We start from the raw sequence: 8932 nt of genomic DNA on the forward strand, positions 1-8932 counted from the left end.
AGGCCAGCCATGGTAGCTGACACCTGTAATTCCAGCACTTTGGGAGGTCGAGGTGGGTGAATGGCTTGAGGCCAGGAGATGTGTTATACTCCAGCAAGTTGTATGGAAAATGCCACACTTTGAGTTTGAATTACAAGTTTTTTAATGCCAGCGACTTTTTTAATGCCAGCGACCGTGAGTTAGCTTATGCTTCAAATTTTTTGGCCCTGAGGAAGGGGCTGCATTTTTTTTTTTATACCTTGCTTAGAGAAGGGGAGCGGGAGCCTAGCTGAAGTAGAATTTTACAGAAGCAGAACAAGCAAGTTAGTAGGAGGAGGCTGGTAACCAGGAGGCAGAAGGTTCCCACAGTTGCTGGTTAGTAAGAGTACTTTCAAACAATTATTAAAGGGGGTAGCAGGGGGGACTTTTGATACAATTAATTACAAGAGGAGTATTTACAACAGCAGGTAAACTTGCCAAGCAGGACACAGTTACCTTGGTTACAGGTGTTGCAGGAGTGGCCACGAGAAACAGAGCTCCCAAACACCAAATGGGGAAGGGAAGGTTTTATTATTATTATCATTATTAATATTATTAATATTACGGCCGGGAGCTGAGTGATGGTTCCAAATTCCAGCTCGTTTAACAAAGGAAGGTTCTACCTTTATATAGGGTTATACTTCAGATATTACAGGTGGAAGTGTTATACTGGACCGAGCATAGAAAATTAACACCAAGACAAAAGTATGCCAAATTGCAGGGTCTTTATTATGCCGGCGGCCACAGAGGACTCACGTCTCTCCAACCTGTGGCGTTGAAAGGAGGGTGCCAAGACTTTTTATACCCAAAAAACCACCTTGGGAGTGGGGGTGAGGAGCGGGGATGGGGATCAAAAGGCTTCAGACATTCCTAGGGCTAGTGGATTCTGTAAATCACCTCCTGGGCGGAGATGAGGGCTCTGGATATTCCAAGGGCCAGGTGACTTTTGTCATTCCGTTTGTTACTTAAGTGGTTTGCAGAAGTTAAGATAAACATTTGTTTACACATTATCTGGGTAAGATGGAAATCACAGACTTTAGTTACTTATTACAAGTCGCGGGAGCCAAGATGGCGTGGGTTAGGACTGCTTGCCTGTCACATTAGGGCCACGGAGAGCAGTTACTGATAAGCAAAGTTTAAGCAGCTTTACATAGTAGTTATTTCGCAGAGCAAACTAGCAGTTTTATTTACAGAAGCCAAGGCCAGCAGTTGCTGTGAGGAGAATGGGGCAGTCATTACAACTTAACTTTGGAAAACAGCTTTGTCTTGTATAAAATGGCATTGCTCAGGTTCTAACTTTAGGCTAGCTATGTTACAGAAGAATCTTAGGTTTACAGCCTTAGAAATCACATATGAAAGGATTTCGGTTTACAGTTTTAGGAATCACATATGAAAGGGTTTCTGGGTTTACAGCTTCAGGAATCAAGGGTTTGATCTTGTTTTAAGTAAAAACAGTGTCTTCCGGAGAGTTTTCCCCAAGACCAAGTCTGCCACCTACAGGAAGGTGAAACAGGCGGCGTCAGTCGGTCAGCCTTTTCTTCTATGGAAATGCTGTGTGATAATCAAAGGTGAAGTTGATCCCAGATGCCTGGATCTCCTTCCTCACAGGTACTGAGAACAGCGTAACCCAAACCTTAACGGTTTAAGGCTCTAAGTGCAGCGTGACTTAGTAATGCGCCTGTGGGGGCTGTGGCAGGGAGAAAGAAGCGAAGCTGAAGCTTGCGGCTAAGATGGACTAGGCTAGCACAAGTTAGGCTATTACAGATGAAGACCAGCCTAGCCGACACAGTGAAACCCCACCTTTTCCCAAAAATACAAAAGTGAGCCAGGTGGGGTGGTGTGTGCCTGTAGTCCCAGCTACCTGGGAATCTGAGGCATGAGAATCACTTGAACCTGGTAGGCAGAGGTTGCAGTGAGCCACGACTGTGCCATTGCACTCCAGCCTGGGCGACAGAGTGAGACTCTGTCTCAAAACTAAATAAAATAAACAAACAAACAAATAAATAAATAAATAAGCCTGGCGTGGTGGCATGCTTCTGTAGTCCCAGCATCTTGACAGGCTGAGGTGAAAGGATTACTTGAACCCTGAAGGCAGAGGCTGCAGTTAGCCGAGATCATGTCATTGCACTCCTGCCTGGTTGACAATGAAGCAGAAATAAAAAGAAAAAGAAGTTTCCCGGGCTGGCTCACCCCAAGGCCTAGAGATAGGCATAGCTCTGACAGCCTCTCTACAGCCAGAGCCTTCAAGTACAGGCTCCAGGGTCCCCCTCTCATCTCGGAACAGAGATAAGAACTGTAAGGTCTGACCCTGGTGTGGACGGCATGGGGACCCCCATGACTGCACATACACCTCTGGGGGGGGTCTTCTAGAATTAGAAAACATGAAATAGTCGGAAGATTTACCCCATACAATGGGGTAAAACCAACTTCTATCTCTCTGCCCTCCACTCACTCCATTTTCGGCCTCACCCCACCTGAACCGGGGTGAATAAACAGCGATGTGGCTCGCACAAAGCCCGTTTAGGGGACTCTTCACTCAGAGCATGCGTTTTAACAAGAGCAAGTTTAACAAGTACCCTTTATTTCCCAGGCCTGTTCTTTGTTCTGCCGAGTAACTGCGTTTTTGCAAAAGTTGTCAAAGTCCTGTGAGTTCCTGTTTTCCCAGGTCACAAGCCTTGACAAGCTGCAACAGCTGTCACTGCTTGATAAACTGCTTTGTCCTGCCTCTGTGAGCTCACTTCCCTTCTTGCAAATTTCGCGCCACTGGATGGCCGACCCCCTACGGTCGCATACATAAAAGGTGGGCTCTGTCTTTGTTGGGCCTCAGCCTTGGGATGCTAGTCCACTGAGCCGGCGGCCACCTTAATAAAATCCTCCTGTTCCATTCATTGGTGTCTCCTGTCCCTCAGTTTCCGCAACATTTCTGGTGCATTGGCTGGGAAAGGAGACGACAGGTTTATTGTCTCCTTTGCCTCCGGGTTTGGGGCCCCGAGTCGGAGGAATCCTGTGACCTCAGGGGTGCCATCTCGCCAACTTGTACCCGAGGTGGGAGAGACTCTCCAGTGACCCGATACCCCTCCCCGACAGCGCAACGGAACCGAAGGGGCTACAGGACAATTCCGGGGACAGCCCGCTGCAGGACTGAGGTAAGATTTGGGGACTCAGGCAGGACCTGTCCCATAAGGACAGAAGGGGAGCCTGATCAACTCCAGGGTGGCAGGGGTACCGGGTAATCCGACCCAGGACATGGGAGTGGCTCACAAAGTCAGACCAAACCTACACCCTACAGTGACAAGAGGACCTGGGAGCGGGGAAGTGTGTGAATGAGGGCAGTGGTGTGTTCGGTCTGAAGCAAAAGTAAGAGAGTGTGCGTGGCACCATGAACTGGGAGGAAATGGGAGGGAATTCATCGAAACCCACCCCACTGGAATGTGTTAGAGAACTTTACGAGTGGTTATAGGTGGGACTGTAGAATCAAGTTAACCCCCCAGAGGTTAAGAACCCTTTGTGAAATAGAATGGCCTTATTTTAATGTCAGATGGCTGGCCAAGGGACATTGGATAGGGAAAAGATTTGCCGTGTCTGTCAAGTGGTGATTGGGGTCGAAGGACAGCCAGGGCATCCAGACCAGCTTCCTTATATTGACTCATGGCTGAATATAGTCCAAACCCAACCTGCTTGGTTACAGCCCAGCCTAGAAATAAGGGAAGGGTCAGCTTTGCCGGGAGCTTCAGAGACAAAGGAAAAGCCAGAGGGGAAACAGGAAAAACAGGTTTTGCAGGAACCACCAGAGGAGATAGAAATGCCTCCTCCTTACACCTCAATCTACCCCCCTTTACCAAAGCTGGCCCAGCTGACCCCCAAGAAGTCAAGTTCAGAGGATAGCGAGCCCCAGGTTTCACCCCAAAAGGAGAAACCAGAACCACTGTCCCAGGAGAACAGGGAAGAAGATCAGGGTGATCAGGCAAGCTGCCTCGGGTCTTTGCAGCTTTGCAGACATTCCTCCCGGAAACTCGGGGACCCCTCTATGATGATGAGACTGGTCAGATTCAAGGAGGGCAATGAGCCTTCATCCACCAGCCTTTAACGACTACCGACCTTCTAAACTGGAAGTGTGACATGGAAATTGCCCCATAAACTGCATACCTCAACCATACCTCGGCTTTCCATTGAAACTGTTCTCTGTAGCCCTAATGTGACAGGCAAGCAGTCCAAACCAATGCCATTTTGGCCCCTGCACCATTTTAAGAAAAACTAAGACTTGTAATAAGTAACTAAGGTCTGTAATTTTCCACTCTACCCAGACAATGTGTAAACTCATGCTTATCTTGACTTCTGTGAACCACTTAAGTAACAATCAGATTGTCCAAAGCCCCTTGCCCTCACCGCCACCCAGGAGGTGTCTTACAGGCATAAAAGGTCTTGATACCCTCCTTTTGGGGCCATGGGTTAGGGAGACATGAGTCCTCCATGGCTGCCGGCAATGAAGACCCTGTAATTTGGCCTAGTCTTTGTCTCAGTGGTGATTTTGCACTCGCTACGAGATATTCCATTTCTTTCATCTTTTACATCATCGCTCAGACAAAAGCCCTTAGAGCCTCTCCCAATGGCTGCTCCTGCCTCAGGGATCTTTAGGGGAGGTACCCCCGAGACATTCCAGGGACCCAGAGTTCCGGCCCTGTGATGAACGGGCGACCACTTGGCCGACATTCACTCAAAATGACTTAGGAAATGGCACCATTACCCATTCCTTCTTAGTTCTTCCAGAATGCCCTTACCCGCTATTAGGGTGGGACCTACTTCACAAACTTCAAGCAACCATCTTCTGCGAAAATCAGGCCTGCCTCTCTATCCCTGCTTTGCCCTCCATATCAAAAGCACTTCAGCAAATCCTCATCACTTGTGCTCTGTCAGATGAGTATCTCTTGCAGGAAGCTTTATCACTGGAAACAAATCAGGCGTCAACGACAGACCTTCTCCACCAATCCAGGAGAGTGTGCCCAGAGTGTGGGCTGAGAGCAATCCCCCAGGTCTGGCAGAACACCATACCCTAGTTGTGGTCCAACTGTTAGCGACAACAGCTCCGGTCCAGGTAAGGCAACACCCAATGAGTCAGGAAGCAAGGCGGGGAATTGCTCCGTACATAACAAGACTCCTGAAAGGAGGAATTCTGACCACCTGTAAGTCACCCTGGAACACCCCTCTGCTCCCTATTTTAAAACCTGGCACAAAGGATTACCAGCCAGTACAGGACTTAAGGGAAGTGAATAAAAGAATGAAAATTGTCCACCCCATGGTACCAAATCCATATACACTCCTAAGCCTCCTGAACCCGAAGCACCATTACTATACCATCCTGGACCTCAAGGATGCATTCTTCTGCATCCCACTGGCCCCAGTCAGCAGACCCACATTTGCCTTTGAGTGGACGGATGGACGGACCTGGACACTGGGGACTCGGGGCAACTCATGTGGACCTAGCTACCTCAGGGATTCAAGAACTCTCCCACCCTATTTGATGAGGCACTTAGCCAGGATCTTGCCACCTTCTGGGCCGAGTTCCCTGAGTGCACTCTACTCCAATATGTAGATGACTTACTTCTGGCCTCCAGAACCCAAGAGGCCTGCAAGGAAACCACCCAGTTGTTACTGTTAACCCTACAAACTCTGGAATATCGAGTCTCAGCCAAAAAGGCCCAACTCTGCCAATAAAAGGTTACTACCTGGGCTATATTGTAGAAAAGGGCAACCAGGTGCTGGTGCCCAGCCGACTCTAAGCGGTACTACAGATACCCACCCCTACCACAAAACGCCAAGTTTGGGACTTCCTTGGGGCGATAGGGTACTGTAGGCTATGGATTTTAGGTTTTGCCAAAATAGCCAAGCCTCTGTATGCCTGCACAGGAGCGAATCAACCCCTCATTTGGATAGTGGTAGAACAACAGGCTTTTGATAAACTTAAAGCCACTCTAACCTCGGCCCCAGCCCTGGCCTTGCCAGATATTTCTAAACCCTTCCGGTTGTTTGTACATGAAAAACAAGGAACCATGAAGCGGGTGCTCACCCAGACATTAGGACCATTGTCCAGGCCAGTTGCCTACCTATCAAAAAGACTTCCTTCCTTCCAGCCTGCCTTCGGTCCGTGGCAGCAACAGCCCTGTTGGTAAAGAAGGAGGACAAACTGACTCTGGGGCAGGAATTAAACCTAGTGGCACCCCATGCAGTAGAATCACTACTCCGTGGGGCTCCAGGAAGGTGGATGTCTAATGCCCACATAGTACGGTATCAGGCTGTACTCTTGGACCAGCCCCACATCAAGTTCCTGAAGACCACAGTCCTGAATCCGGCCACACTGCTGCCTAACAGTTAGCCAGGAGAATCCATACATGACTGTCAACAAATAACAGATGTCATCCAAACTGCTTGACCGGACCTCACCGACGTCCCCTTATGGAACCCAGAAGAGGTACTGTATACGGATGGCAGCAGTTTTATGGTCAACAGAGTCAGGTATGCGGGGGCAGCCGTAGTCACCCTAGAGCAGGTTATCTGGGCCCAGGCCCTTCCTCATGGGACTTCAGCCCAAAAGGCTGAAATTATAGTCCTGATAAAAGCCTTAAACTGGGCAGAAGGAAAAACTGTCATTATTTGTACCAATAGCTGTTACGCCTTCGCTACAGCTCATGCACATGGAGCAATATATAAAGAAAGAGGACTGCTTACCTCGGAAGGAAAAGCCATTAAAAATAAGGAGGAAATTCTAGCCCTGCTGGAGGCTAAATGGAGGCCCAAGACTGTGGCACTATTCCATTGCAAGGGACACCAAAAGGGGGAATTCACCAGAGGCAATGGGAAACAGGGCTGCTGACTTACAGGCCAGGCAGGTAGCCATGGGCCAGTGAAACCACTGACCCTCCTTGTGACCCTGCCTGCCCCAGTGCTGCCCCCTACTCCCACGTACTCCTCAGGTGAGAAGAACTTTGCAAACGAACAGGATGCCACACAGAGCTCCACAGGATGGTGAATTCTGCCAGACCAAAAGATTGTGGTCCCTGAGGCTCTAGGACGGGCCCTAGTTAAGGACACACACCAGGCCACTCACTTCGGACAAACCAAACTAACTGAACTACTAAAAACCAAGTACTACCTTCCCCACTTACATGAGCTTATCAAGGAAATCACTACTCGGCGTGGTGTCTGTGCCCGAATACATCTGGGAGGAAAGAGGTCTAGCCAGGTAGGAGTGAGACTCAGAAGGACTAGCCCTGGGGAGCACTGGGAAGTAGATTTCACTGAAATAAAACCCCCAGTAAATGGCTATAAATGCCTCCTTGTGTTTATAGATATGTTCTCTGGATGGGTCAAGGCCTTCCCCAGTAAGTCCAAGACTGCTTTAGTGGTCACAAAAAAACTATTACAAGACCTTGTTCTTTGGTTCAGCCTCCCTCTAACGCTGGGATCAGACAATGGGCCCGCCTTTACTGCACAAATTTCTCAGGGCCTAGCCAAGGCGCTGGGTGTATCCTGGAAATTACACTGCACCTATCATCCCCAGAGTTCAGGACAAGTTGAACGAATGATCCGGACCCTAAAAGAAACCCTGACAAAGTTTATCCTAGAGACTGGTGAAAGCTGGGTCAGTCTGCTTCCTTTTGTTCTCTGTGTCCAATGCACACCCTATCAGAAAGGCCTCTACCCTTTTGAAATCATGTTCAGCAGGCCCCCTTCCTTACTCCCCAGACCCGCAGATACTGTGCATGCTGAAGTCCATAACTATACACTCCTTAAGTCCTTACAGGCACTTCCGTCTGTTCAATCCCAGGTACATCAGCTCATTAAGGACACCCGTTCCACCCAATTGGACCTTGTAGACCAGCCAACACACCCCCTTCCAGCCTGGAGACTCTGTTCTTGTTAAAAGATTCGCCACCTCCGGCCTCACCCTCCATTGGAAGGGACCCTGCACGGTTATCCTGACCACGCCCACCACACTCAAGGTGGATGGACTAACTGCCTGGATTCATCACACACGTCAAGGCTGCCCCACCAGAAGAACAATGGAGCATCAACCACTCATCCCCCGATTCACTAAAGCTAAGACTTGTGTGCTCTTCGCGGTTACCACCTTTGCCACCCTAATCCATGCTGTAAATCCCTATAGCAAACCCCACTTAGAACCCACCTACTATCAATGGGTCCTCACCGAGGGCTCTACTGGAGAATATGTTAGTTCCTTAACCGGGGAGGGATCCACCCTAGTCAACTTAACCCTGGAGTACATTCCAAACAACCCCATTACCTTCTCCCTAGACCTCTGTGCCCTCCTGGGCCCAAACCTAAATTTCAGAACAAGTGGAAGTATAGCTGGGTGCGGCAGTTCAGGGGCAGAGCGACAACTCCAGACCATGGGATTATATCTGTGCCCAGGATCCACCCCCCAAAAAAGATGGAACTGTGGAGACTTAAGTGAGTTCTTTTGCCCCTATTGGGGTTGTGAAACTATCTCCACCATATCAGGATACAACCAAAACACAGACTCTTTCATTTCCCTTCAGCGAGTGTCTCCTCCATCCCCATGTTCCGCCGGGTCTTGCAACCCACTTCGAGTAACCGTAAAAACCCCTGATAGTAAGTGGAACACGGGACGGACCTGGGGTCTCAGGGTATACATGAGTGGGTGGGACATGGGAAACATCTTTACCATTCAGCGTATAACCCCGCCCCAACCCAAACACCCTATAGGACCCATTACTCAGGTCATACAACAACAAGAAGCCCCCCTAAATATACAAAGCCCCCTCATCCAGACAAACAATACTCCCCCTCAATGACCTTCCCTTACAACCCCAACTCTGCTCAAAGAGGACACAACCCTGCTAACCTTGTTGTCCTCGGCTCACCACTTCCTCAACAA

At 49.2% G+C, this 8932-nt stretch overlaps 1 long non-coding RNA gene across 1 annotated transcript; it reads left to right on the forward strand.

The window, feature by feature from the left end:
• The first annotated feature begins 2458 nt into the window (after positions 1-2458).
• LOC108292462 lies at positions 2459-8455 on the forward strand. Its single transcript, XR_001820283.2, has 2 exons — positions 2459-3164; positions 7841-8455. It is a non-coding gene; the product is annotated as an uncharacterized LOC108292462 (long non-coding RNA).
• Positions 8456-8932: the final 477 nt, after the last annotated feature.

Source organism: Cebus imitator, unplaced genomic scaffold (assembly GCF_001604975.1).
Source record: "Cebus imitator isolate Cc_AM_T3 unplaced genomic scaffold, Cebus_imitator-1.0 Scaffold18, whole genome shotgun sequence".
NCBI classification, from domain to species: domain Eukaryota; kingdom Metazoa; phylum Chordata; class Mammalia; order Primates; family Cebidae; genus Cebus; species Cebus imitator.